We start from the raw sequence: 13,619 nt of genomic DNA, 5'->3' as shown, positions 1-13,619 counted from the left end.
AACATTAATTTTCAGCATTACTGAGAAAAAATCCAGTTATGATTTTGGTGCACGAACAGTTATCGAACATAACCTCGAACAGCCGAATATTTTTCAAATCATTCGTGTTCGCCGAATGGCTCGAACACCGCCCAAAACAGCTCGAATTTGAGATTGGCGAACAGTTCGAGTCGAACACCGCTCATCTCTAGTAAATATACAGTTTTTGCTGATATCTTACTTTTTTGGAAGATAAATTCACATTCACCAGTTTTTACATTTTTCATATCTCTCTAGCTAAGTGAGACGTATGGACCTGTTTATACCATGTATATTTCAAACCTTCGGACCATAGTACTGATTGGGTATGATGCTGTGAAGGAAGCATTGGTGGACTGCAGCGACGCATTTAGCGACAGGGGAGACGTAGGAGCAGGAGAGATTTTATCTAAGGATTTTGGTAAATTCATATAATGGCAAAAATATGACACTTTACTATGATCTTAGTGTAACATATTCCATAATAATACATACAAACCACGTAATCATGGAATTATCTACAATAATTGATTGGTGATGGAGGTCATTGTGGGCAGAATTATTAGGCAAGGTAGTATTTTGACAATATCATAATTTTTATACAGATTTTCCAACTCCAAGTTTTGCTTATAGGATGAAGCAGATCAACTGATTTGTATTTGTGTATTAGGGGGGATGCAGCCTAAGGATACAGTGCCCTTTATCAAGGTGTGCAGAATTATTAGGCAGTTTATTTTCCTCCAGTAAAATGGGCCAAAAAGAGATTTCACGGACTCTGAAAAGTCAAAAATTGTTACAAATCTCTTTAACTTGTTAAGATAGTGAGGCACAATAACAGAACTGTGAAAATTTTTGTTGTAAATAGTCAAATCGGCCTCCAATATTGTCCTATTCCAGAACTGCATCTCCTTGGAGAGCCCAGAAGTACAAGGTGTAGAGTGACCAGAGACATGGCTGAGGTAAGGAGGCTGAAACCCAACCATCACTGAGCAAGTCACAGAATTTGAAATGTTCTGGCAGGCCAAGAAATATCTAAAGGCAGATTTTTCAAAGATTTTATGGACTGATGAGAGAGGCTCTTGACTGAACAGATGAATGGACACGTGCCTGGATCAGTAATGGGCACAGACCTTCACTTCCACAAAGCAAGGTGGAGGTAAAGTACTGTTGTCGGCTGATATTATTAAAGATGAGCTAAGTGGATCTTTTGGTGTTGAAGATGGACATAAAATCAACTCAAAAACATACTGCCAGTTTTTTAGGAAACACTTTCTTCAAGCTGTGGTACAGAAAAAAACATGATTTTTCTGCAAGACAATGTTCCATCGCAGCATGAAAGTCTCCACTGCTTGGCCTTAAATATGAAAGAATAATGACATGGTCTCTTGCTTACCTGACCTAAATCCTACTGAGAACTTGTGAGTCCTTCTTATATGGGATATTTACAGCCAAGGAAAACAGTCACCTCTCTGACAGGATCTGTGGGGCTGTTGTTGGGGATGCCCAAAAAGTCGTCAGAATTAAAAAAACTGACAGGCTCCATGGATGGAAGGCTTATGACTGGTGATGAAAAGAAGGGTGGCTACATTAGTCACTGAGATTAGTCTTTTTCTTGAAATGTCAAAAATGTATTCTTGTACATTGTGAGTTACTTGGTTATTATTCTCACGTTAACAGATGAAAATAAATAATTGAGTTGGAAAATTTTTCATTTTTTTCATTTAGTTGCAAAATAATTCTGCACACTAATAGTTGTCTGATAATTCAGAACACAGATATTCTCTTAATAAATATAAAACCTCACTTTTAATTTATTAAATATTCAGGTTTATTAAACTTTTGGACTGACTGACAGTGCTGTAGGTGTTTAATAAAAAAAAAAACATGAAAAATGCAAATTGTCGAACTGCACACACAGTGTACATCTTGCTGATGTTGACTTGACAGGTGAGTATGGCTTGTCAGATTTGTCAGAGCTTGCTTATCAGTTGGACACAACAGCTTTCAAAATGGGGATATGAAACCAAACAAATAGACCTCTTTAACCCAAACCTGCTCTGGTTACTGTAATAAGGTCTAATATGTACAACAAATTCTTAGTAGACAAAATTCCACACTCTAGATTCAGAAACTATTTAACCATGTGATTGAACTTACAGGGGTCATTGGTAGCAGTGGAGAAAGGTGGAAAATCCTTCGACGATTTTCCTTAATGACTCTGAGAAATTTTGGAATGGGGAAAAGAAGCATCGAAGAAAGAATCCAAGAAGAAGCCCAATATCTCACCGGGAAATTCATGAAGGAGAAAGGTGCGTGGATAGTCATACCTTGGACTATAGATATGAAGACCTTGGTAACTTCTACTGTAATTGTTTAAAAACATAATATTCTCAGTCATAACTTGCACATGCGGTTTTAGTTTAAAATTATCATGGATAGATCAAATTCTTTGATGGACAGTGAAAAAAGTCCACTATTTTTAACAATTGTCCTGAAACATCTGGATGGTTGGGAACCCTTGCCTCCTCTCTAGGAATATGCGTAGAATGAGTGGGAAAAGATTAGTCATGTTGAAATATGACACTACAGATTCTTATTTTTCTCTGTGTCTACAACTATTCTAATATCTACTGCTACATCAGCTCAATGGCTGATCCCCTACAATTAATGGGTAGAGTTAATATTACCATGAGCTCACCTTACACAACAGACTATAGATCTGCAGTCTTACTGTGTAATTTTTTCCAAGGTCCATATTTTCCTATTATATGTATTCTATTGTTTATTAATGACTAACCACATGGTTATATTTCCTTACAGACTCTCCTATTAACCCAGTAGATATAATGCGACTTGCTGTTTCCAACGTCATTTGCTCCATTGTATTTGGTGAAAGATTTGACTATGAAGGTAAAAAATTCTTAACCCTCATTACACTTTTTAATAAAATTGTGGAGCTGTTCAACAGCAGTTCAGGACAGGTAAATAATTGTATGCTACCAACTACAATCAAACTCTATATTATCCTATTCTGCAGTCATACTCCCTTCTGCCAGACCTTTATATTGTTAGCTTGCTAAAAAAAGGGGACAAATAACAGGGAACATGGAGCCCGATTCAACAAGAACAGCAATTTTTACATTGGTCTTGATATCAATGTCTTGAGAAAGGGCTGAGTCCAAGGTGATTGATTACTTAAGAGGGGTACTTATGAATCAGGTGAGGCATGAAGTGACATGTGCCTCTGTGTAAGCCTTGCCACAAAGCTAATTCCAGTCAGAGACAGAAATAAGATTTGTGGCATACGTAACGCCTCACTCATCATAAATTTGATGAGCCAGGGTTTGGCAAAACTGTTTTTTACTCAAAAAATGTGGATATTTTTAAAGATTTATACACCAGAATTCAGTCATGAAAGCTTTGTGGAATTGGGGCCATTGGCCAGTTGTAGTCTGAAATCACGGAGACATGTCTCATTTTTTAAGTTTAGATTCACTGCATAATTAGCAACTTTTTTTCATAAAGTGGGACACAGAATTTAAATATGATATTGAGGTAACAAAATTATAGTAAAATTATGTTTTTCTATCACTTCTTTCTTTAATAAGCTCTTCCTCATGTACCCAAGAATAATGTCCTACATTCCTGGTCCTCATCGAGGGATCATTAAAATTATTGACAGAGTGAAAAAATTTATTAAGGAGATGACAGAGACCCATCGAGCCACCCTGGATGAGAACTGCCCTCGTGACTTCATAGATTGCTTTCTCATGAAAATGGAAGAGGAGAGTTTCTTGATAATCTTGTATATTTCGACATTTGAGGGTCACATATTGTTTGTACAGAATGTGCACAGTAATACAAATTCAACTAGCTTTGGAAAAAGACATTTAAATAAAAATTAGTGGTTCGATCTATGGAGAATTGACCTCAAGTTGAATTTCCTGAAATATGCAGATTCCCACTGGTTCAAATCCAGATACTCAATTTGCAAAAATTGTCCAAAAAAAACAAAAGTGCCATTTAGCACACTGCTGAAGGCTCAAAGTGTGGACTAATAATGTCAGGTGCGGCTGTATGGGCTTCCCATTGTTGTCCTTCACCTATCATATTACATAACTCAGCCAATTAGGAAGGTTATCACAGCCAGTATAGAAGATGGGTGGCAGAGAGCGCAAATTTCTGCATGTACTGTGTAGGGATAGGAGGTCAGAGAGTACAGCTTATTCCATGTAGGGATAGAAAAATACCTAATCTGAATGTGATGTTCTACTTCAGTGCTCAAGTATATTGAAAATGAGTTGGAAGTGCTAATGATATATAGGGTAGTGCTGGACGTGTATATTCACTCAGTTTGACTGCAAATATATTGATATTTGAAAATCTGCAGTAACAGCACCTTAATCACAGTCTTTTTTATTTTTTTAAGCACTGTAAACAAGGAGGGCAATATTAAACCCCTCGGTGTTATTTTTGATACCAATACAAAATACTGCATTCAAAGCTTATGAGTCACAGGAAGTATGATTCTTGCAATGTAAGATGAGCAAGCCATATTTTTCACATGCTAAAAAAAATCTCTACACTGTACGCATTGTAAAAAAAAAATATTTTGTATACTTTGTTGTTGTAAATAGTCCAATATTTCACTGGTACACTTCACTCAAATACAGCAGTTAATTACCATCAGTTACTATCAATTTTTCCCTAGACACAAAGATTGAGGTCACTTTAACATTACTAAGGCTTTGCTTGCATTATAAACCTCAAAATGGTTCAATATAGTTCTTTGAGACCTCAAAGTATTATTTCCATGTTTTCTGGGCAATTAGAGACTTTTCTATATCGTAATTCACAGAAAATGTATTCACCATGAATCAAATCTTTCTGAAAAAAATCAGAAATCAATCATTCCAATTTATTGCTCTTGTTTTGATCTTGAAAGAGTTTAAGGATCTTTGATAAATTGTCATAATTAAAATTAAAGTGATGCCTATTTATTTGTTTTTTTGTAGGAAGAAAAGAATCCAGATACAGAATTTCATGAGAAGAATTTACAGGCGACAATAACAGACTTATTCTTTGCTGGAACAGAGACAAGTTTGACTCTGAGATACGGTTTTCTTATACTCATGAAATATCCAGAAATACAAGGTAATAATTTTAAAGTATTTGTAAATAATTTATCAAGGTCCTCTCATAGTATCATAGCAGGAGCAGTGGTAGCATTTTAGCACTGCTGTCTGAGTAGGTCCAAATTTTTTAGATGAGAAGGACTCCACTGCCTCCAAAAAAGGTACAGTAGGAGTCTATCATACACGTATAAGTATTGCATATTCTTTGAATATAATTCTAGACTGAAAAATATTTCCATTGCTACATTTTTGTTAATTTCAGAGAAGATCCACAAAGAAATTGACAATATAATAGGGAAAGATCGTTGTCCCTCAATAGAAGACAAGAGTAAAATGCCGTATACAGAAGCCGTAATCCACGAGATCCAGAGATATGCTGATATCGTCCCGGCAGGAGTGCCACATGCTGTCAGCAAGGACACAACCTTTAGAGGATATCATATTCCAAAGGTAGAGTATGCTGCTCCTCTCAATCTTTTGCTCATGCTTGCCAACTTTTGATGGTTGGCATCAGGAAGATGGGTAGTTTAGTGGTATGAGAAGAGTGCCTTCACAAATTTTCAGACGTAGTCACTAGTCACATTCTCTTTTAGGGCTCCTGGACAATCTCCACCCATTTTTCATCTTTCTCCAAGCCTCAGTCACAATCTTTCTGAAACATAAGAAGATTCACACAATCTCCACCCATTTTTCATTTCTCTCCAAGCCTCAGTCACAATCTTTCTGAAACATAAGAAGATTCACACAAATTTATTTGCCACAAATCAAATTATGGGGGAAAAATGGCAAACTCGATGAATTCAAAAGATCTGCTCATCCCTACATAGGACTGATAACAGCAGCTCATCAGGTGCTGAGAAGGAGGGGGAGGGAGGTGAGCAGATAACTGCAGTGTAACAATCAATATTAAGGAGGGAGGTGACTGGGCTTTTAGGAGTTAACTCCTCTCCTGGAATGCAAACCAGAGTCTGTGAAGGGTCTAGGAAAGAATTGGTGGTTGATTTTCTTTTAAATAAGCTGTACACTGTGTTAGATAAAAACTTTCATTTCAGGAGAATGAGAGCAGATAGAAAAAGCCAAGAAATTTCAAACTTGCTCCTCATTGGGAAGTAAACAGCCATCCTGACTACACTCCGTTAAAATATTTGCAGCATCAGCCATGTGGAGCAGGAATGAGCTAATCTCCCAAAGTCCTTGCTGCTGAGGACTCAATGCTACTCACTAAACTAATAATTAGAATTGCAACTTTATATGAACTAGGCCCCGCTCACCTACCTGCTTACTTCTAGCTAGCTAAGTGATGTTAATATCCCTGTATTGTGTAGTGTTGAATCATACATCTTAAGAAACTTTCACAATCATTAAGCATTTAGCATAAAACTTCCCCCGCTTGCTGACTCTGGTCTTCGAGTTGGCCTTAAGATCAAGCTTTGGATTGGTCTTTGGATTTTTTGGCACAGACTAGTTCATACAAATTATTGATATCAATGACGTGTATCGTGTTCTAAGTGACTTAGAGAGGTCTAGTCAGTAGTCTAAGCCAGAAGATTCAAAGACTGGAAGTGTAGCACCCCGAGGGCTCGGCTGCTACAGGGGTATTGCACCTCAAACCAGAGGTGTGATATTCCACTCCCGGGTAAGGATGGAGTGTAGACCAGGACTCAGTAAGCTGCATGCACCACGCACACTCCATTTCCAAGGGACAACTCAACAGTGCTGCCACAGAAGTGCAGGCATGACAGCATCTGTCCCTGGCTGGAGTGGGGAGGGGGAGGAAAACGCAGTGGTGTAGGAGCAGATAGGGGTGGGTCTCTGGGCATAGGTAGGAGCCCATTGGTTGCTAGTCACCTGAGCTCACAAATAGAGTGAGGTATATAAGGTGGGCACCATCTTAGAACAGTGTTCAGTCCGGGGAGTGAGTTCAGAGGAGAAGTTCAGCCAGAGAAGGCTGACAGGGAGCTGTGGCTCAGTCTGGGCCCAGCTCCATGAGGCAGGCCTGGAGTGGAGGCCAGAAACAACAGAGAGGACTGGAACAGAAGAGAAAGGAAACAAGGAACATTAAGAGAGGCCCAGAGACACGAGAGAAGAAGGAACCCCATAGGCCCAGGAGATTGCGGGTGATGGGTTGGCAGACAGGGTACCATATCCCAAATTGGTGGAGGCGACTAATCCTCAGCCAAAGACCGGCGGTCGTGACTATATCTCGGTGCGACCCCTCACTACACCTACCAGGAAGGCACACCACATAGGGTCAGGGACGCAGTCACCGCCGGAACCGAGGTGACTAGGACCAGTAAAGAACTGTGAGTAAAGCATTGGAAACTGCAACCACACGTCTCTGTGCTTCTTTGCCGCACCAGCACTACCAGTGCTGGGACGCTCGTGCACCATTACTACCATCATCTACACTAACTGCCCTGAGGCTATACTTCTCCCGTGGGGAGTCATCCCATTCTTGGCTGCACACACAACACCGGCCTCGGCGGGCTGCCTTGCAGTGGCGGTCCCCACTGACCGCAATCCATGGGTGGCGTAGTCGGACAAAAACAATACTAATAAGACTGTCACTGGTTTGACCACCCTGAGTCACGGACCGGGTCGCTGCCACACGGAGACTACAACTCCCAGCATCCCACAAGAGGCCCGGTTCCAGGTTCCCCACGCGGCCCAGGGGGCGAGTCAACTTTTGGCGTAGTCGGCAGGATTCAAACCAGCCTGCTGGCACCGGGTACTGCGCGCCTTCAGAGACAGAGATACTTACTGTGGTGAAGTTTTCCTGCCGTCCGGAGTCGTTTCCAGCCATCGGACGCCATCTTGGGTCGTTTCCCGCCATCTTCATCTGTTTTTCCCGCCCCGGCAGAGCGGACGCCATTATGTGCGCACCAAAAGACAGCAGTAAGCCGCCTCCCATCATGGGCCAGGTCCCAGAGTGGTGCCAGAGAAGGGGCCCGCCCCCAGCAACTATAAGTGCGGCAGTGGAGATGTCCATCAACGTGGGGGGGCTGCCCCTAAAGGTGATTGTCAGCAGATGCCCCCAAGACCACCCCCCTTGGGGGCGGATAGGAAAGAAAACTGTGGGGCCGGGTGCGGCCTGGATTAGTCTGGACATACCGCACCCGGAGATGGAGGGAGCAGCGAACTCCACCAGCACCCTGGCCCGCAGCCTGCTGCAAGCTGAGCCACCCTGCAGCTTAACGGAGTTGCTGGCACAGCTGCCCAGAGACCCGAAGCGCGCACGAGCTGCGCTGGAGGACCTAAATCAGAGGATGTTCTGGGCGCAGCGAAATGTGTTTGCCGGGTGGAAGGAGGAGTTGGCCCGGCAGCATGTAACTGGCCAGCAGGAGAGACCGCGAGGACCGAGCAGTGCGCCTGCCTGTGAGGGCGGCGAGGATGGACTGGCGGCTGTGAACGACGTCGCGGAGGAGGCAACGGAGACCGAGGCAGGTAATGGGGACGCCATCACTCCACGCTCTGAGACCACCAGCCTGCCCCCACCCTCCGTTGCGGGACCCAAAGCCCCGGGGACCGTACCTGATACCACGCCTCCACCGCCACCAGCTAGGCCTCAGGCTGCAGGCGTCGCTGTCACGCCCCGCCCCGCTCTGTGCCCTCTGAACCCGGGCGCCGTAAAGCAGGAGATGTCACAGGCCGGGACGCAAGCCCCAGTACACCCAGGCGCCGCCACCCCACCAGCGCCCCCTACCGTGACTGTCCCATCCCCGGGCGCGATCAGCAGATGACCCCCAGCCTGGTCGCAAGGCCAAGTGCCCCCGGGCACTGCTCCCCGAAGGGGGTCCTGTACCATACCACCCCTGGGCGCAGATCTCTTCGCCCAGCATATGGGCCCAGATGGAATGCCCCTGGTGTGGCCGGCTGAACTGACCAGCGGTCAGCCCTGGAGAACCCAGCCCCCGCGCGAGCCTCTGATACCGGCTCCGGAGCCCGTAGAGAACACCCCGCTCCCGCTAGAAGACGCCCAATTTGAGTGGGACACCACTGGCGAACATCTAATGGGATTCCCCCAAGAAACCCGGGCGGACGCAGCCCGTCACCTGGATTGCTGCCGTCAGTAGCTGGCCACCTTCGAAAGGGAGCGGCGGCAGAGGCGCATCAGGGAGGAGTGACTCCAAGCCCGGAGTGCGGAACAGAAGAGGAGGGCCCGTCAGGACTCCCAAGCCATCCGCCGTCCCCGAGCCACCGGGACTGTAGTAAAGTTCCAGCTGGAGCATGGCTGGGGCTTCATAAGAGACCCAGTGGCCGCAACCGACGTCTTCATCACCAGGAGAGACGTAGAGAGCCACCTGCCAGAGGGACATCACGGATGTGACTTGTACCCTGGAGATGTGGTCACTTACACCCGGCACAAAGGAGTGAAAGGACTGTACGCCCTCCATGTTCACTGTTTGACCGAGGAGGAACTGCGGTACCGCCCAGACATGGAGTACCCTGAGGGTCCGGACGGACCTGAAGATTACCCGGAAGAGCAAGAGGGACACCATTACTGAATAAACGGTAAAATTAACTGTATATAGTTACCTGTCAGGGTATAGGGACTGTTTCCTGATAAAAGTTGACCTTATAACCTTTACCAGGCTGAGGACTGTGAGCAGCCATTCCCCCTTTCCAACCGGCCGAGGACTGGGAACGGCCAATCCCTTGTAAATAGTTGCACTTCTTAAAGCGCCCCCTACTGGTTTTATAAAAGAACTGCAACGTCTACCTCAGGACGAATTAAATGGACTGTTGCACCAGTAAGAAGAGTGAATATCTGGTCGCAAGTTGAACAGCAGCCAGAACTCAAGAATGTGTTTGTGAAAGAATGTTTTACTTGACAATGTTTTATGCTGAAAAAGTTTGATATGCTACTAAAATAGTAATGCCAAAGTTTTATATAGTGTTTTATAAAAGAGTTCCGGTGGCATTAGCAAGATGTTTTATAATGTTTTATACCAGTAACGTTAAAAAAAGAGAAGAGCACCTCCCATAAAGGGATGAGTTAATAGTTGATGTCTTATATGCGAGTGCACTCTAAAATTTTGTATGTTTTAAACTGTTTTTATTCTTTTCCAGCCCGAGGACCTGCTGTGATTTACCAGGGGGGAATGTAGCACCCCGAGGGCTCGGCTGCTACAGGGGTATTGCACCTCAAACCAGAGGTGTGATATTCCACTCCCGGGTAAGAATGGAGTGTGGACCAGGACTCAGTAAGCTGCATGCACCACACACACCCCATTTCCGAGGGACAGCTCAACGGTGCTCCCACAGAAGTGCAGGCACGACAGCATCTGTCCCTGGCTGGAGTGGGGAGGGGGAGGAAAACCCAGTGGTGTAGGAGCAGATAGGGGTGGGTCTCTGGGCATAGGTAGGAGCCCATTGGTTGCTAGTCACCTAGGCTCACACATAGAGGGAGGTATATAAGGTGGGCACCATCTTAGAACAGTGTTCAGTCCGGGGAGTGAGTCCAGAGGAGAAGTTCAGCCAGAGAAGGCTGACAGGGAGCTGTGGCTCAGTCTGGGCCCAGCTCCACGAGGCAGGCCTGGAGTGGAGGCCAGAAACAACAGAGAGGACTGGAACAGAAGAGAAAGGAAACAAGGAACATTAAGAGAGGCCCAGAGACACGAGAGAAGAAGGAACCCCATAGACCCAGGAGATTGCGGGTGACGGGTTGGCAGAATAGGGTACCGGATCCCAAATTGATGGAGGCGACTAATCCTCAGCCAAAGACCGGCGGTCGTGACTATATCTCGGTGCGACCACTCACTACACCTACCAGGAAGGCACACCACATAGGGTCAGGGACGCAGGAATCTGCCTCCCAAGAGAAGGCCCGAGGCAGCCGGACAAACGTAGAGTCACTGGTGGGGCATGACCAGAGAAGGGAAGAGAAGGGAGCCCTGTGCCACGCTCTGGAGTTGCCTGGGAGTTGGTCGAGCCCCTTGCCTGGTGGACGCAGCACGGCTTGGGCAGTCACCACCGGTACCGAGGTGACTAGGACCAGTAAAGAACTGTGAGTAAAACATTGGAAACTGCGACCACACGTCTCTGTGCTTCTTTGCCGCACCAGCACTAACAGTGCTGGGACGCTCGTGCACCATTACTACCATCATCTACACTAACTGCCCTGAGGCTATACTTCTCCCGTGGGGAGTCATCCCATTCTTAGCTGCACACACAACATTGGCCTCGGCGGTCTGCCTTGCAGCGGCGGTCCCCACTGACCGCAATCCACGAGTGGCATAGTCGAACAATTATAATACTAATAAGACTGCCACTGGTTTGACCACCCTGAGCCATGGACCGGGTCGGCGCCACACGGAGACTACAACCCCCAGCATCCCACAAGAGGCCCGGTTCCGGGTTCCCCACGTCGCCCAGGGGGCGAGTCAGAAGGACCAAGGAATGGAGCTGTGGGGTATGGAGAAACTTCAGAACATATTTAACGTCTTTTCAGCACACTTGCAATTTGGACTAAATTTGATTTAGACTGAATTGATTCTGCCTAGTGATGAGCAAGTGTATTTGTTACTATTTGCTATTCGCACGGATAATACGGTATTGGGGTTACTCGTTATATTGCGAGTATTTATTTACTCGCCTCGCTATATTCGGATGTCCCGCCCAGCAGTTTTGCCGCCTTCTTTGCAGCCACTAAACATGCCGGGCTTCTTAACCAATCAGAGTAATGCCGCAGACATCTTGGTTGTGGCATTAATGTGATTGGCTGGCCGCCCAGTGTCATGGTCTATTTAAGACCTGCCGCCGCCATTTTGTGCACATTGCATCTGGAGCCAGCATTCGACAAGTATAGGGAGAGATCTCTGAGCTGCTAGGGAAAGTGTTTCGGCCTCTTGATAAAACAAAAGCCCTTTTAAGGGCTACCTGCAGTGTATACTAGTTCTGTGTAGAGTAGGGAGGGAGAGATACTCGAGCAGGGACAGTTTAATGGAGCCGCTCACTCGCTCCATAATACCACCAACAATACCTCCAACAAAAAGCTTTTTTCAGAGCTGAAGACACACAACAAAGTCAGAGTACCAAGAGGGAGAGATTGTGTATTAGGTAGGCAGCGGTTAAAGGGTTCTTCCAGTGTCCATCTTAAAACAGCTCTTGTCAGAGGCAAATCAATATTTTTCCAGCATACAGAGTAGTAGTATTTTGTGCTGCCTTTTTTTCAAAAGCACCGGTCTACTTTCCCAGCTGTTTTAGGGGTCAGGGCCTGGCTTCTGCTGTCCACATTAGTCCACTTAAAAAGGTGGTTAGTGCGCTACACAAAGCAGTAGTCCAAACATTTCCTTCTGCCTGCTACCAAACATGCACCAGGCCATTTTCCCTGCTGTTTTGGGATGAGTTTGACGCACCCCCTGGGCCGTGGGGAACCCGATGCCGGGGGAATATGTCACAGTGGCTGGCTCAGTGCGTGACCTAGGGCGGTCAATAAAAGGGGGATTATTTATATGGGATTTAAAGAGTTAGTGACGCCACCTGTGGTATCTGGTAAGGATTACCAGCGCTGCTGAAGACCTCCGGGGGATGATGGGATGGCAGCTGGGATGTTTCTGCTCCCCACAGGCGGAGCGGGCCCCCGGGGCAGTGTGGAGTTTGGTGGTGAATGGTGATGCTTGTAGTGCAGGCGGGATGGCGCAGCAGGAGTAACTGACAGAGACAGGGGATTTGCTTCAATACCTTTACTGGTGCAGATGTCAGGTACAGTCCAGGGTACTCAGTAGGATGGGTGCACTTCAGGACTTCTCCCCAGTGAGTGGGTATAAGGCCTCCTGGTCCGTGTCTGCCTCTCTGTATGCTCCTGGCCAGCCTGCATCTGGGCCTAGCTTATGTGTCGTGCTGTTCCTTAATGTGTCGCTTGCTTGTAGGACCTTCTGCTGGCAACCACTATCCCTGGTAACGCTGGGGCCTTTGTGGTTCCTGGTCCTGTTAAGGGTTTAGCTTCAGGTCGGCCAGGGTCTTGTAGTTCTCCTGGAATGCCGGTGGTCCCTACTGTGTATAAAAGACCCTGTAGGCGCGGACCCGGTGTCCGGTTTGTATCTTCGGGGTGAGCCTAGGATGCTCCTCTGCCCCTTCAACTCCTCTCTCCTCTCTTCTTTGCCATCAGCCACACTCAGGGCCCTCATAACTCAGCAACAGAGGTGCTGCGTCTTCGCTGTTCTCAGCATCAGCACGCTCTCCAACAACTAACTGACTGCCTGGCTCCACCCTCCATATATATATCCCTAACGGGTTCCCTCTGGTGGTATGAGGTGGAAGGGTGGAGGTGTTTGTATGTAATGAGGGCCTCTTGTGGAGAAGTCTGTCCATGCACCCTGGGTCCTGTGGTACCTGTGAACAGCAGGGTGCCACAATAGTCTGCCTTCTGCTGTCCACATTAGTCCACTTAAAAAATGCATTTAGTGCTCTACACAAAGCAGTAGTCCAAACATTTCCTACTGCCTGCTCCCAAGCACACATCAA

At 46.0% G+C, this 13,619-nt stretch overlaps 1 pseudogene; it reads left to right on the top strand.

Moving 5' to 3' along the window:
- Positions 1-13,619, top strand: part of LOC141154986 (cytochrome P450 2G1-like) — a 103,951-nt pseudogene that overhangs the window by 16,946 nt on the left and 73,386 nt on the right.

The sequence above is a fragment of the Phyllobates terribilis genome, unplaced genomic scaffold (assembly GCF_046119375.1).
Source record: "Phyllobates terribilis strain yellow unplaced genomic scaffold, ASM4611937v1 Scaffold_7__3_contigs__length_470593459, whole genome shotgun sequence".
Classification (NCBI taxonomy): Eukaryota; Metazoa; Chordata; class Amphibia; order Anura; family Dendrobatidae; genus Phyllobates; species Phyllobates terribilis.
Note: the sequence above shows the minus strand (reverse complement) of the source record. Positions and strands in the feature narration are given on the sequence as shown.